The sequence below is a fragment of the Macaca mulatta genome, chromosome 3, assembly GCF_049350105.2.
Source record: "Macaca mulatta isolate MMU2019108-1 chromosome 3, T2T-MMU8v2.0, whole genome shotgun sequence".
In the NCBI taxonomy this organism is placed as follows: domain Eukaryota; kingdom Metazoa; phylum Chordata; class Mammalia; order Primates; family Cercopithecidae; genus Macaca; species Macaca mulatta.
In genome coordinates this window covers 161,962,320-161,978,342 of record NC_133408.1, presented here as the reverse complement: position 1 = coordinate 161,978,342, position 16,023 = coordinate 161,962,320, and the positions used below count along the sequence as shown (strand labels likewise).

General features: G+C 36.7%; 1 pseudogene; it reads right to left on the bottom strand.

Annotated features, from left to right (window-relative positions):
* The window catches only part of LOC100429781 (tetratricopeptide repeat protein 14-like), a 66,035-nt pseudogene that overhangs the window by 31,501 nt on the left and 18,511 nt on the right, over positions 1–16,023 (bottom strand).

The following is a 16,023-nucleotide window of genomic DNA, read 5'->3' as shown; positions in this document are numbered from 1 at the left end:
GTTGGGAATTGGTGTGCTTCTGGTTGCATGAAAGATAGTTGTATTATGTTAGGCATAATTACGACCTTATTATTGTCTTTATTTGAAGATTATGTATGATCTCAGGAGATGTGTATGGGTTCAGCTTGACAACGGGTGGACTTGTAATAGTTAATACTGAGTGTCAACTTGATTGGATTTAAGAATGCAAAGTATTGATCCTGGGTGTGTCTGTGAGGGTGTTGCCAGATGAGATTAACATTTGAGTCAGTGGTGTGGGAAGGGCAGACCCACCCTTAATCTGAGTGGGCATAATTCAATCAACTGCTAGCATAACCAGAATAAAAGCAGGCAGAAGAATGTGAAAAGACTAGACTGGCTTAGCCTCCCAGTCTATATCTTTCTGCATGCTAGATGCTTCCTGTCCTCGAACATCAGACTTCAAATTCTTCAGTTTTGGAACTTGGACTGGCTTCATTGCTTCTCAGCTTGCAGATGCCCTATTATGGGACCTTGTGATTGTGTGAGTTAATGCTCCTCAATGAACTCCCCTTCATATATATACACACACATATATATGATAGGCTATATATAAAATAGGATCTATATAAAACAGAATATTTATAATATATAATAGGACATATATCCTATTAGTTCTATATATATAATCAAATATATATCCTATTAGTTCTACATATACAAAATAGGATATATATAATACATAATATATATTATATATAATAGGATATATATACATATATAATGGGATATATATATCCTATTAGTTCTGTATATAATAGGATGTATATATAAAACAGGATATATATACACACATATATAATAGGAGATATATATATATATATATCTCCTATTGGAGGAATTGGTCTACTATAAGAAACACATATGGGGCAGTGCTAACTTCAGATTTACTTGGCTTCTGGGGTTGAACATCATGTATCATATATATATATCTATATATATATATCTAGATCATATATCTAGATATATATATCTAGATATAGATATATATGTGTCATATATATATATATCTCCTATTAGTTCTGTCCCTCTAGAGGACCGTGACTGATACAAATTTCATTGGTATTTTGACAGAGTGCATTGAATCTCTAAATTGCTTTTTGTAGTAGGAACATTTTAATGATAGTGATTCTTCTAATTCATAAACATGGAATTTTTTCCTTTTTTTGGTGTCTCTTTCAATTTCTTTTGTCAGTGTCTTACAGTTTTCATTATAGAGATATTTCACTTAGTGTTTCATTTTAAAGTTATACTCGGTCAAGCCAGTGCAAAAACGTTTAATGTCAATGTTTAGGGAGTTGTCCTTTTAGGACTTGTGCTGAACTCACTGAAGCTCTGAATTTTCAGGGCGCCCCATGTTCGTGTTTGTGTTCTTTATTTTGATCAGATCAAGTCTTTACGCAGACATAGCTGCTAAAAGCTGTGAGCCTTAAACCCTCAAAACTGCCAGAACTCAAGTTCCTTGTGGCTGATACAGTCTTTCCTTAACTTTAATTCATTACGAAGTGTTTTCTTGTTTAACACAATGTAAAGAATGTTGCCTCACCATATGTTATGCATAGAAAAAAGATGATTTGTTAGGGGAAAAAATGTACAGTGACAGCAGTCTTTTGAATTCAACCTATAGAGTATATACTATATCTGAAATATTTTATACCACTTTTTCAGTCATATACACTTTCTGCTTTCAGAATACTTGGACAGAGAAGGGATACAAATTTTAAAATAAAATCTTATTTATAAATCATTTGTATTAGAATATAATACATTTGTACTGAAGTCACTTATTACTTGTGTTGTTTCAAAAGCTACTGCATATTTTAATTGCTAATAACAGGCTATATGACTGAAACAAAAAGATCATCTAATCCAATCTAATTTCCTTTCCAAGAAAATCAATCAATGATGTTGCTAAGAAAATGGAATAGAAAAACTGTTCACCTTGTAGCCATTATTGCATATTCAGTGCTGAGACTTCTGGTCTAGTTGCCATTGAGGGATTTTTCTTTGAAAATGTGAAAATCAAGGTAACTGTTTATTGTCAGACTTTTGTTGCTATGGAAGTATTCTTTATCTTGGAACACCTAATGCGACGGAAACAAATAGAATTAGTGGAGGCATAAATGGAATATAAACTTGTGACCTCCTACATTGCAACTAGAGCAAGTCTCCTTCCTTATTTTGCTCAATAGATTGTCTGAAGCTGATCTGTGAAAATACCAGATGGTAGCTGGAGGGAATGTCTGTTCAGCAATGTCTGGGGTGGGGTTGGGAAGCTGCTAAACTACGACTAGACTGCCTGTAAGTGCTCATGTAGGGTTCCCAGTCTACAGAATGGAGAGGCAGAGGGACAAAAACGGTGACAAGTTTGGGGATTTGGTTTGGCAATGTCTATGTGAATAGAGCCTGGCCCTTGTGTCTTCAGAAACTTTAAGTAAATGATCCAAGCTTCAGGTTTGGTCATTTCCTAGGTCCTTTAAATGAATCTAGGCAACAAATGAGACATGTCATAAAGATCATGTGAAAGCTTGATTGCTGTCACCAGTAACTGTTTCTAAAATAATTCACACAGCATCCCCTTCACTCTTTTTAACTAACCACCTCCTTGTTATTATCTTATCTGACTCCTGGCCCTTGGGTCTGAATTCCAATCTCAGTACAAATCTTAGGTTTTACCTCCTGATTCTGAGGAACCATTTTGGTCATGCTTTTGGTTCTCTCTATTAAGTAGAATTTTGGAACTTGACTTTTAGCTTGAGCAGTTTCAGAATTTCTATATGGGAAAAGCACAGGGGTGGTAAGAGTGTGGGAAAGCAGGGCCTGAGGGAGCTGTAAAGAAATTGATATGTGCATGGCACACATATTTTTATTCACCTTGTTTGTTATAGAGTAATTAAGATGCCAAGTTTTGGAAAGTTGCTTTAAGCATAGTTAGGATAAAATTGAGAAAATATCCTTATAAAAGATTTTAATCTTTCTTAATTATGTGATGGTTTAGAAAAGAACAATTAATGGAGATTTTACGAAGAAGGGGAATAAAGTCCTGGCATACCCCAGACTTTCATTTGCAAGTACTATAGCTTCTGGCAACTTGCTCTCTACCCAAATGGCCTTGACTCACCATCAGAGGGATCTGACCCAACTACCAGCTGCACCCAGAAGTGGCAGGGTATTGCCAATACCACAAAACCTTCTATGATGCGTTAGTTAGAGCTCTTATAGTTATGGGTGGCAGAAAACCCAATCCAATTGGCCTAAGCAAAGAGGAATTGGTCTACTCTAAGAAACACATATGGGGCAGTGCTAACTTCAGATCTACTTGGCTTCTGGGGCTGAACATCATCTATCTCTGTCTCTTGGCATTGTTCTATTCCACAAGTTGATGTCATTTTCAGACAAGCCCTTATCTTGCAGAAGTGACATGACTGCATCAGTTCTAACTTTACTTTCTTATCCTGAAGAGACCAGGAACATTACTGAAGGTGGGAGAATCTGGACTTATCGAATATAATTGTGGTGGTGTTTCTGTAAGGATGGGGAATGGATGATAGATGGCAACACTGCAACTGTCCATCTCACATGACTCATTGAAACTCAGACATCGAGTATTTTCCTACTTTTTATTTCTACCTTGCTCTTAATTTACACATCATCCATTCTATCACTTCCCCTCTCTCTAAGTAACTACAATACATTAGATAGAATGCGACTGGGATTCTATGCAGCACCTTAAATGCCTGTCTTAGCCTGTCATTTTAAATTCAGTAAATGTGTATTAGGTGCCTTTATCTAGGGCATTGAATTACATAATGCTTGACTGTGGAATAAGAAGACCCAGACTATTTTTTTCCAGATAGTAAGTGTTTATCTCTGGGTAATATATTAATTTGAGGAAGAACATTCCGAGTTGGTTTTTACCCATGCAACAAATCATGTAGCTAGACTCCTTCCATCTTATGGCATCATCATTCCCGGGACTTACAGTCACGTGACTCTAGCTGGTGGAAGGGAAAAAAGAGATAGAGAAGTTACATGAGCATCCTAAAAGTCTTGGCCCCAAAGGAGGACTCTTCCTCTCATGTTTCATTGGTGAGAATTAGTCAGATAGTCATGTGCAGGTAGGCGCAGGAGCATTGGGTAATATCATTCTTAGCCATGTCTGCATTCTCACTGCACACATCACAGTGTGAGGAAATGTGCAAAATATGCAGTTCTCTGTTTCTTTAGAAGGGAAAGCTGATTCCTATAGATACATAGCAGACAATAACTCAGCGGAAGAAGTTTCACAATTCATTCTAGAAAACTGAGCATTTGGGTGTTGTTTTAGATTTTAACCCCCTGACTGTTGGTTATATGATATGTTGAAATTTCTTGGCATACTACCATTCCCCAAACTATGCACAGATGGAAGCTTAGTAAATGCTGCTTGAAGGTAATGTTCTTCTTTCTCAAGGCAGGATCTGATTTTTTTTGAAACTCCCTGTATACCTGATACAATAGTCAGCTCACAGCAGGTACACAGGAATAGTTAGCAGGTACCCCTGGGACAGCTCTGCTTCCAAGATCTTAATCTCCTTTCTGACCTTGCCCTTTCTTTCCTACTGGAGCTGCCCTTGGCTCTCACCATGAGCTTCATTCCAAAGACTATCACTACAATGCTGGGTTTACTTTCCTTCTTCTCAGAGCAGTCATTCAATGACACACAAAGTGGCACACTCAGATCGTCACTCCCGTCAATAAGCATTAGCAGCAAAGTGATATTGCCTAAGTATTACTTAGAATAAGATTCCTAAACTATTGTGTAGGGAACTATCTCATCATATTAGAATAGGTTAGACATTTTCAGTACCATATTCCATTAACCACTTCACTATCTCCATGGTCATATTTTTTAAAAAAACAACCACCTTCCCCCCAAACCAGAGCATATATCATTTCAGATTTTTATATATAGTAGAACGTTTGCTTTTTTAATTTTTTAGATTAGTACCATTTACAGATGCCATTTGCCCAAGGCAAATTTATTCTTACAAAAATCTCATAATTCTAAACTAATGGCAGATCTTCATATTCTTTAGATGTGAGTTGTTTGGAATGTTATATTAACATAGCACACTTTGAGGCTTATTTAGCTTTGAGTCTTTAGCTCAAACTATCTTATAATTTCTAGGAGAGAAGATAACCCTAAAAGAATGCATACTAGAGTGAAAAACAAGCTCTTGTAATTATAGAAATCTCGTTTCATATAATCAAGTCCAAACACCTTATCAATGCTGGATCACCTGATTGTGGAGCTCCCCTTTGTAATCATCTTTTTAATTCCAGCCCTGGACTCTTTGTTGCCATGAGGTTTTGACAATGGCATGAATAATGGCTACTCTTTCCTGTTTGGGGAAGAAAAAGGAAATGGGAATTAAGGAGGTGAGAGTATGTTCCCAGTGGGAAGCTCTGGGCAGTGTGATGAAGCAGGGAAAGCGTTAAGGGATACCAAAACAAACACGCACACAGAGGCCGGTGGTAAGATCTCAAATTTGTGAGAATTTAAGATTATACAATTTGAAGAATCTCTTTAAGGAAAGAAATTCTTAATTATAAATTCCTGATTTTGTATTCACGAAAATGGATATCTATCTACAATGAAAAAGAAATCACAAGTTACAAATTTTTAAAAGGCAATAAATTCAACAAATGGCACAAAATCAAGAAAAATTGCATAACTATTAGCTATCTAACACACTTGTCAAATACTTTTTTGTCTAGAGTTTTGACCCCGTGATCACTTCTTCATAAGAAACATTTTGCAGAAAGAGAATGAAATGATAATTCAATATTTCCTTAGCATGATTAATTGAAATTTACCTTTTTATTACTGACTGTTGAAAAGCATAATGTAGGAAATTTTAGACATTATTTACAGTGCTGCTACAAGTTCATACTCTATAAGCATAAACATTATGATAAATTCTATGTTTGTAATTTCCATCAAAAAAGAAAAAAGCTTCACTGTGCATTCATGATTGTACATACAATGTGTTATTTAATATATTCTTATTGAAAAAGGGATCCCATTTTCATCAAACATTCATGAGCATCATCATCTCCTTTTCTTACATTTTACATACCTGACAACTGGAAAACATTTCCACTGACCAGCTCTGGCTCATGCACTTCAACTTTTTAAAATTTTCACCACCCACATATATTTGGCACCAGATGTTCTAGGACATGTTCATATTCTGATATGATCTCTAGATACTTTGAATCAAAACTCAGGTGTATTTTCACAGTGCTAGTAATAATATTTCTGGAAGGTGTGGCTAGAAATAATTATTCATGGATATGACTGTGAATTATAAATAAATTCTAGTAAACTCAAACTAAATATATCTCTAACTCAACTTCTTCTGAGCAAGATCCTCAGAATATCTGTGGCCACTGAAATGCTACTGCATGGGTGTGGCAGGGGGCAAGTCAGAGTGGAAAGGAATAGTCTCAATTCACTGAAATTAAAATATCTTACTTTTGTGAATTACAAAAGGAAATATATGCACATATTGTTGGGCCTGTATTCATCAGCATTCAGTCAGAGAAACAGAACCAGGAGGAGATATATATTAAGAGGTTTATTGCAAGGAATTGGTTTACATGATTGTGGCAAGTCCCAAATCTTTCGGATAGACTGGACTCTCAGGCATGGATATCAAAATCTGCTGTCCACAGGTGGAACTTCTTTTTTAAGGAAGCCTCAACTCCACTCTTAAAGCTCAACTGATTCAATCAGTCCTATACATATTTCCTATCAAAATCAACTGAGTATGGGATTTAATCAAATCTGCACAGTACTGTGATAGCAACATCTAGGTTAGTGTTTGATTGATTTTCTGGTGACCATAACATAGCTAAGTCGACAAGTGCAGCTAACCATTATAGGGATGTTTCCAGGCTTCGTAAATGGTCTGTGCAAAAGAGGAATGTTTAAAATGCACTTGTCTTAGATAAATCTGCACCGGAGAGGACACAGGGAATGAAAGGGATGGTTTGGGGAATACCTAGAACTCCTTCTCAATTTTGCATCAGATACAAATCCTTACAGATTCCTTCCTTCCTTCCTTCCTTCCTTCCTTCCTTCCTTCCTTCCTTCCTTCCTTCCTTCCTTCCTTCCTTCCTTCCTTCCTTCCTTTCTTTCTTTCTTTCTTTCTTTCTCTTTCTTTCTTTCTTTCTTTCTTTCTTTCTTTCTCTTTCTTTCTTTCTTTTCTTTCTCTCTTTCTTTCTCTCTTTCTCTTTCTTTCTTTCTTTCTTTCTTTCTTTCTTTCTTTCTTTCTTTCTTTCTTTCTTTCTTTCTTTCTTTCTTTCTTTCTTTCCTTCTTTTCTTTCTTTCTGTCTCTCTTTCTTTTTTTTTTGAGATGGAGTTTCGCTCTTGTTGCCCAGGCTAGAGTGCAGTGGTGCTATCTCGGCTCACTGCAACCTCCACCTCCCAGGTTCAAGTGATTCTCCTAACTCAGCCTCCCAAGTAACTGGGATTATAGGCACAAACCAGCACGCCCAGGCAAATTTTTGTATTTTTAGTAGAGACGGGGTTTCACCATGTTGGCCAGGCTGGTCTTGAACTCCTGACCTCAGATGATCCACACGCCTTGGTCTCCCAAAATGCTGAGATTCCAGGTGTGAGCCACTGCTCCTGACCAGACCTATTTCTTTATCCTGGATTACATAAATTTCAAATAGTCTTCAGGGATTTCTCTACATTGAATTTATAGAAGGAACTAATTGGATTCCTCAGAAAGATTCAGTGTTTGACCCCTGAGGTAGCACATTACACAACAGATGCATAGAGTTATTTGCTTCTATTATTACATATGTAAGAATAATAAGGGTCAATATCTATAAGTAACCTACTTATGAGAAATTGTGTTCAGTCCCAATATTCATGAAGTTATCTACCTAGGTCTGTGTGTGTGTGTGTGTGTGTGTGTGTGTCTCTGTGTGTGTGTGTAAAAATAAAGACTTTTAGATATGAAGAAAGCAGTAACAATTAACAGGTTTTTGAAATTAATGCTTTTTCAAAACCAACCTATTTGACAGCATTTTCTCGTCGAGTTAAGAAAAATATTCTTTTAAAATAAATACTAGACGCATAAATAATGCTTTTGAAACATTGGACATGGAAGGTGAGGCACTTAATAAGGGTTTTTTTGTTGTTATTTGTTTGGTTTTTTTTTTTTTTTTGAGATAGACTCTAGTCAGAGTGATGTTTTGTGAGAGCCACAGAAATATTTATAAGTGGCAATGTTAAATATATGTGGACCTTGGCTTTGAAATATTGGTAAAGTGTTTGAAGGTTTAAATTTTGTGCCTTTTGTTCAAGGGTAAATAGGCTCTGGAGCTGCTATGGATGAAAGGGAACAGCATCATTGTTATCTAGAGCATGTCACTGAATCTTTATGTGCATTTGTAATATCAATTCTTTTAGTTTGCCAGAGTTTGTTTTTGCCTCGGGTTCTTAAAGCAGGGTTAACTGTTTAAAAAACTGTGTCTATTTCTAATATTTATAAGCTTATTTGACTTTCTTTGCATTTAAATATATATATTTTGGGGTTGCTTGGTCAATTTCTGTAAAAAGACAGGTGGGATTTCAACAGGAATTGCATTGAATCTGCAGATTTATTTGTGGAATATTGTGATCTTGTCAAAATTAAATTGTGTTATCCTTGAATTTAGTTGTCTTTTCATTTTTAGATCTTTGATTTCTTTCAGATTTTTTTTTTAACATTACAGTGGACACGTCTCAAACTTTTATTTTCTTCCAGCTTTTATTTTAGGTTTAGGGGGTACATGCACAGGTTTGTTACATGACTAAATTACATGTCATGGGGGTTTGGTGCACAGATTATTTCGTCAGGGTTAGCATTCTAATGTTAGGCTTTTCTTAAATCTATATGAACATGTACTTATTACTGTTTTGGGAGAAAAAAGTATCTACACACATATGTCTGTAAATCCAGATTAAGACTATTACTACAACAAGATTCCAAACATTTCTTTAGCTGTAACCAGACACATATCCCAGAATCTGCAAGATGGAAAGAGAGGGCATTGTTTGGGTCTTTAGCCATTTCTCAGGTTGAAACTGTCAGGAAGTGAGATTCTCCCAAGGTGAAAAGATTAGGGTGGAGTGAAAATGGTGGCAATAGGCAGTAGTATGCTGATAAACTAGCTCTCTCAAAAAAACAGAAAAAAGAAAGAAAAGCCCTAATTTCACAGTGTTTGCCCATTTTCTTGATACAAATTTGATGCAAATACACTCACCATAATGAATTTCAAGATAACAACCATGAAATATTTAGTCTCTCAAAAATCCTATTTAACAATCAGAGCCAGCCAGTCCGTTCCAGTCAGCTCTCACACCACTATTCGTTTCTTCCTCTTATTAATTCAACAAACATTAACTGAGTACATACTATGTGTTAGCCACCATTCTATATTTTTATGAGAATAAAAATACTAATTAATATGACCTTATTCATCAGGAATTTGTCACCCACTCTCTCTTGAAGTGAAGAAGTTTCTTAAAATTTGGGGCATAGAACTCAGGAACAAAAAAAGAGCAGCATCTTATGATATGGGAGATTTATACCAGCTCATGAGGTGGAATATGGAAACCTTTATTTGTAACATTCAAGAACAAATTGTAATAAACATCTGGTTGCTATTTTTATTGTTCTTTTACACATTGATTTCCTTGAAACCAATGTCTGCTAACCTTGTTTTCACTTTAAAAAGACTAGTACCCAATAATTAATTTTTATTATCTTGGTGCTTAAAATGAGCCTAGGAATCACCTACGCCAACTGTCCTTCCTACACCAGTGTACCTGTTGAAGTCCTTGGGTTGGTTAGCTGCTGTGGAAGAGTGAAGCACTTCTGCTTCTCCCATTTCTGCCACAGTTCAAAGGCAAGAGAGTTGTGTGCCACACCACACCTCTACTTCAGAGGAATTTTGAAGTTAAGCCCTTTTGACCTCTCACTTTGTTCACCCCTATACTCATTCCTTTCCATAAGAGAAAGGGTTGCAAACTTGATGCGTTGGAATTTGAGTCACTGTGCTAAATCAGTGCCTTTGAGTAGCATAGATTTTTTACTTTTTACATGCTGTTGGATTGAAATGATAATCAGATAGATTGGTGGATGTTTGTCCTCACAACAAGCAGAAGACTGTGAAGATGAAGCAGACATACACTTCTCATTCATGTGGCTGGCTGGGTTGGTAAATTACATGTTTGATTTGCACTTCGTCCTTTCCTTCAATTATCCTTCCCTCCCTTCCAATACTCTTAAGAGAGTAGAGGATCTCACTTTACCTTTGAACTTAAACTGTATTTTCTAATCCAGAGTTTAACATTGAGATATGGGACACATACACTTGTATTAATAAAAATGACAATAAATTCTTGCTTAGCTATTGATTTTTAGAATACATTCTGTATTAGTCCATTTTCATGCTGCTGATAAAGACATACCAGAGACTGGATAATTTCCAAAAAAAGAGAGGTTTAATGGACTCACAGTTACATGTGACTTGAAAGGCCTCACAATCATGGTGGAAGCTGAAAGGCACATCTTACATGGCAGCAGGCAAGACAGAATGAGAACCAAGTGAAAGGGTTTTCCACTTATAAACCATCAGATCTCTTGAGACTTATTCACTACAAGAACAGTACAGAGGAACTGCCCCCCCCATCCCCACACACCAGGACTCAATTATCTCCCACTAAGCTCCTCCTACAACATGTGGTAATTATGGGAGCTACAATTCAAGATGAGATTGGGGTGGAGACACAGTCAAATCATATCATTCCACTCTGGTCCCTCTCAAATCTAATGTTGTCACATTTCAAAACTAATCATGCCCTCCCAACAGTCCCCCAAAGTCTTAACTCATTTCAGCATTAACTCAAAAGTCCACAGTCCAAACTATTGTCTGAAACAAGGCGAGTCCCTACTGCCTATGAACCTGTAAAATCAAAAGCAAGTTAGTTATTTCCTGGATACAATGGCAGTACAGGCATTGGGTAAATACAGCGGTTACAAGTTGGAGAAACTGGCCAAAACAAAGGGGCTACAGGCCTCATGAAAGTCTGAAATCTAGCAAGGCAGTGAAATCTTGAAGCTCAAAAATGATCTCCTTTGACTCCATGTCTCACAACCAGGTCACAGTGATGCAAAAGGTGGGTTCCCATGGTCTCGGACAGCTCTGTCCCTGTGACTTTGCAAGGTATAGCCTCCTTCCTGGATGTTTTAATGAGCTAGCATTGAGTGTCTGCAGCTTTTCCAGGTGCATGGTGCCAGCTGTCAGTGGATCTACCATTCTGGGGTCTGGAGGATGGTGGCCCTTTTCACATAGCTGCACTAGGCAGTGTCCCAATGAGGACTCTGTGTGGGAACTTCAATCCCATATTTCCCTTCTGTACTGCCCTAAAAGTTCTCCATGAGGGCCTCTCCCCTGCAGAAAACTTCTGCCTGGACACCCAGACATTTCTGTACATCCTCTGAAATCTAGGTGGAGGTTTCCAAACATAAATTCTTGACTTTCGTGCACCTGCAGGCTCAACACCACATGGGAGCTGCCAAGATTTGGGGCTTGCACCCTCTGAAGACATGGCCCAAGCTGTACCTTGGCCTCTTTTAGCCATGGCTAGAGCAGATGGGATGTGGGCACCAAGTCCCTAGGCTGCACATAGTGGGGGTGCTCTGGTCCCAGCCCATGAAACCATTTTTCCCTCCGAGGACTCCATGCCTGTGATGGGATGGGCTGCTGCAAAGGTCTCTGACATACCCTGGAGACATTTTCCCCACTGTCTTGGCAATTAACATTTACCTCCTCGTTACTTACGCAAATTTCTGCAGCCAGCTAGAATTTCTTCTCAGAAAATGGGCTTTTCTTTTCTATCACATCATCAGGCTGCAAATTTTCTGAACTTTTATAATCTGTTTACCTTTAAAACTGAATGCTTTTACCAACACCCAAGTCGCATCTTGAATACTTTGCTTCTTAGAAATTTCTTCCACCAGATACCCTAAATCATCTCCCTCAAGTTCAAAGTTTCACAAATCTCTAGGGCAGGAGCAAAATATCACCAGTCTTTTCGCTAAAACATAGCAAAAATCACCTTTACTTCAGTTCCCAACAACTTCCTCATCTCCATCTAAGACCATCTCAGCCTGGATTTCATTGTCTATATAGTTATCAGCATTTTGGTCAAAGCCATTCAACAAGTCTCCAGGAAGTTCCAAACTTTCCCACATTTTCCTGTCTTCTTCTGAGCCCTCCAAACTTTCCAACCTCTGCCTGTTACCCAGTTCCACAGTTGCTTCCACATTTTGGGTATCTTCACAGCAGTACCCCAGTTTACCAGTACCAATTTACTGTAATTAGTCTATTGTCATGCTGCTGATAAAGACATACCTGAGACTGGGTAATTTATAATGAAAAGGAGGTTTAATGGACTCACAGTTCCATGTAGGTGGGGAGGCCTCACAATCATGGCAGAAGGCAAAAGTCACATCTTACATGGTGGCAGACAAGAAAAAATGAAAACCAAGTGAGAGGAGTTTCCCATTATAAAACCATCAGCTCTTGTGAGACTTATTTACCACCACGAGAACGGTACAAGGGAAACTGCCCCCATGATTAAATTGTCTCCCACTCGGTCCCTCCCACAACACGTGGGAATTATGAGAACTACAATTCAAGATAAGATTTAGGTGGGGACACAGCAGAACCACATTATATTCTGTCATCAAGGGGCCTGTGAGGGGGGAAAACTATAGAAATTAAAATGCCACAGAAAACCCTTAGTTTACTTCTTACCACCTTTTCATCCTAAGCAGTTTAGTCTAATTTTTCTTGTGCATTCTGCTCAGGTCTATATTGCCTTGAAACTTTCCCCTGACACCAGCTTTCCTCTTTCTTTCAATGGATATTCTCATGTCAACACATTCGCAAACATTTCAACAGTCCCTTTACTTTCCTTATAAACAAAACCTTGGCTTTTGTCTGATGAAACCATATTTAGATTTTACAATATCCCACATGGAAACCATTACAGCCATTACACAGAATGAGGAAAAAAATAATATGGATAACTTTTGTTATTCCTTTTAACCAACTACAGCATTAGTTTGCAACCCCTCATTCAAAAATATTACTTCCATTTTTTTTTCTTTTTTTTTTCTGTGATAGGGTCTCCTTCTGTCACCCAGGCTGAACTGCAGTGGTGTGAACATGGCTCACTGGAGTCTTGACCTCTCAGGCTCAAGTGATCCTCCCAACTCAGTCTTCCAGTAGCTGGGACTATAGGCACATGCCATCAGGCCTGGCTGTTTTTTTTTTTTTTTTTTTTTTTTTTTTTTTTTTTTGTAGAGACAGAGTTTTATCATGTTGCCTAGGCTGCCTTGAATTCCTGAGGCTAAGTGATCTGCCTTCCTCAGCCTCCCAAAGTGCTGGGATTACAAGCAGGAGCCACTGCACCTGGCCTCAATTCCAATTTTAGAGGGTTTTCAGAACTTTCTAGGAATCAGGGAGAAACAGAAAAAATCATGGGTGTGATACATGAATAAAAAGATGATATTTTGGAATGAAATGCTAAGGTGGAAAAAAAAAGAAGAAAACCATATGTTTATGAACTCCACTGTACTTAAGAGTGTACTTGGTTTATGAACATGGTATATCTTTCCATTTGTTTGTTGTTTTTGAAAGTTTATTTCAGCAATGTTTTGTAATTTTCAGCATACAAGTTTTTGCCTCCTTGGTTAAGTTTATTCCAAAGTTTTAAAAAATTTTTTGAATTTATTGTAAATGGGATTGTTTTACTTCCCTTTTCAGATTGCTCATTGTTAATGTATAGAAACACAACTGATTTTGTATGTTGATTTTGTATCTTTACCACTTTACAGAATTATTTTATTAGTTCTAACAGGTTTGCGTGTCTCTCTCTCTCCTCTCTCTCTCTCTCTCTGTGTGTGTGTGTGTGTGTGTGTGTGTGTGTGCAATCTTGAGGGGTTTTTATATATAAGATGACGTCATCTGCAAACAGAGATAAATTTACATCTTCCTTTCTGATTACAATGCCTTTCTTTTTTTCTTCTCTAATAGCTCTGGCTATTACTTGCAGTACTTTGAATAGAAGTAGAGAAGGTGGGCATTCTTGGATCTTGGAGGAAAAATTTTAGTTTGTCACTGTGGAATATGAGGTTTGCTGTGGACTTTTCATGTACTGCCTTTATTATGCCAATGTAATTTTATTCTACTCACAACACATTGAGTGTTTTTATCATGAAAAGGTGTTGAATTTTGTCAAATATTTTTCTACATATATTGAGATTATTATACGATTTTTATCCTTTATTCTGTTAATGTGATGTATCACATTGATTAGTTTGCTTATGTTGAACCTCCTTGCGTCCCAGTGATAAATCTTACGGGATTATGGTATATGATCCTTTGAATGTGCTGTTGAATTTGGCTTACTAGTATTTTGTTGTGGATTTTTACATCCACGTTAGTCAGTGATATTGACCTATACTTTTCTTTTCTTGCAGTGTCTTCATCTGGCTTTACTATTAGAGTGATGTTGGTCTCATAGAATGAGTTTCAAAGAGTTCTCTCTTCTGTTTTTGTAATTATTTAAGGATGATCCGAATTAAACTTCTTTAAATGTTTGGTAGGATTCATCTGGGAAGCCATCTTGTCCTAGGCTTTTCTTTCTTGCAAGGTTTATAAATACTGATACAGTCTCTCTATTTGTTATTGGTCAGTTCAGGATTTTTATTTTTCTTGATTTAGTCTTAGTAGGTTGTATGTTTCTAGGAATTTGTACATTTCTCATTTGTCTAATTTTTGGTATGTAATTGTTCACGATAATTTTTATGTTTTTTTTTAAAATTTCTGTGGTATCATTTGCAATGTCTCCTGTTTTATTTTTTATTTGATTTATTTTAGGCTCCCCTTTAAAATATTCTAGCTAAGTATTTTTAAAGTTTGCTTATCTTTAAAAAAAAAAAAAAAACTAGCTGAGTGAAATCAAGAATGAACTATCTTAATGAAATAAAAAAAAATGCCATTCACAATAGCTACAAAAAATAAACTATCTAGGAATAAATTGAATCAAGGAGGTGAAAGGCATGATGAAAACTACAAATAATTGATGAAAGTAGATGAAAAGGACAATAACAAATGAAAAGTTACTCTATGCTCGTGAGTTGGAAAAATTATGACCATTCTACCCAAAGCAATCTATAAATTCAATATAAACTCTATCAAAACACCAATGACATTCTTCACAGAAATAGGACAAAATTCTAAAATTTTATGAACCACAAAAGACCCTGAGGAGCCAAAGCAATATGGAGGAAAAAGAACAAAGCTGCAAGTATCGCACTATCTGACTTCAAAATATATTATAAGGCTAGAATAATGAAAACAGCATGGTATTGGTATAAAAACAGATACATAGGCCAATGAAACAGAATAGAGAACCTGGAAATAAATCTTTGTATTTACAGCCAACTGATTTTCCTTTTCTAAACAATTTTTTAATTTTTGTGGGTACAGAGTAGGTGTATATATTTATGGGGTACATGAGATGTTTTCATGCAGGCATGTAGTGGGAAATAAGCACATCATGGGGAATAGGCTAGCCATCATTTTAAACATTTATCCTTTGAGTTACAAGCAATCCAATTATACTCTTTTAGTTATTTTTAAATGTACTATTAAATTATTATTGACTACAATCACCCTATTGTGCTAGCAAATACTAGGTCTTATTCTTTCTATTCTTTTTAAATCCATTAACTATCCCCACCTCCCCATTTATCCCCTCTACCCTTCCCAGCCACTGGTATCCATATTTCTACTCTCTGTATTGATGAGTCCAGTTGTTTTTATTTTTAGATCCCACAGATAAGTGAGAACATGTGAAGTTTGTATTTCTGTGCCTGGCTTACT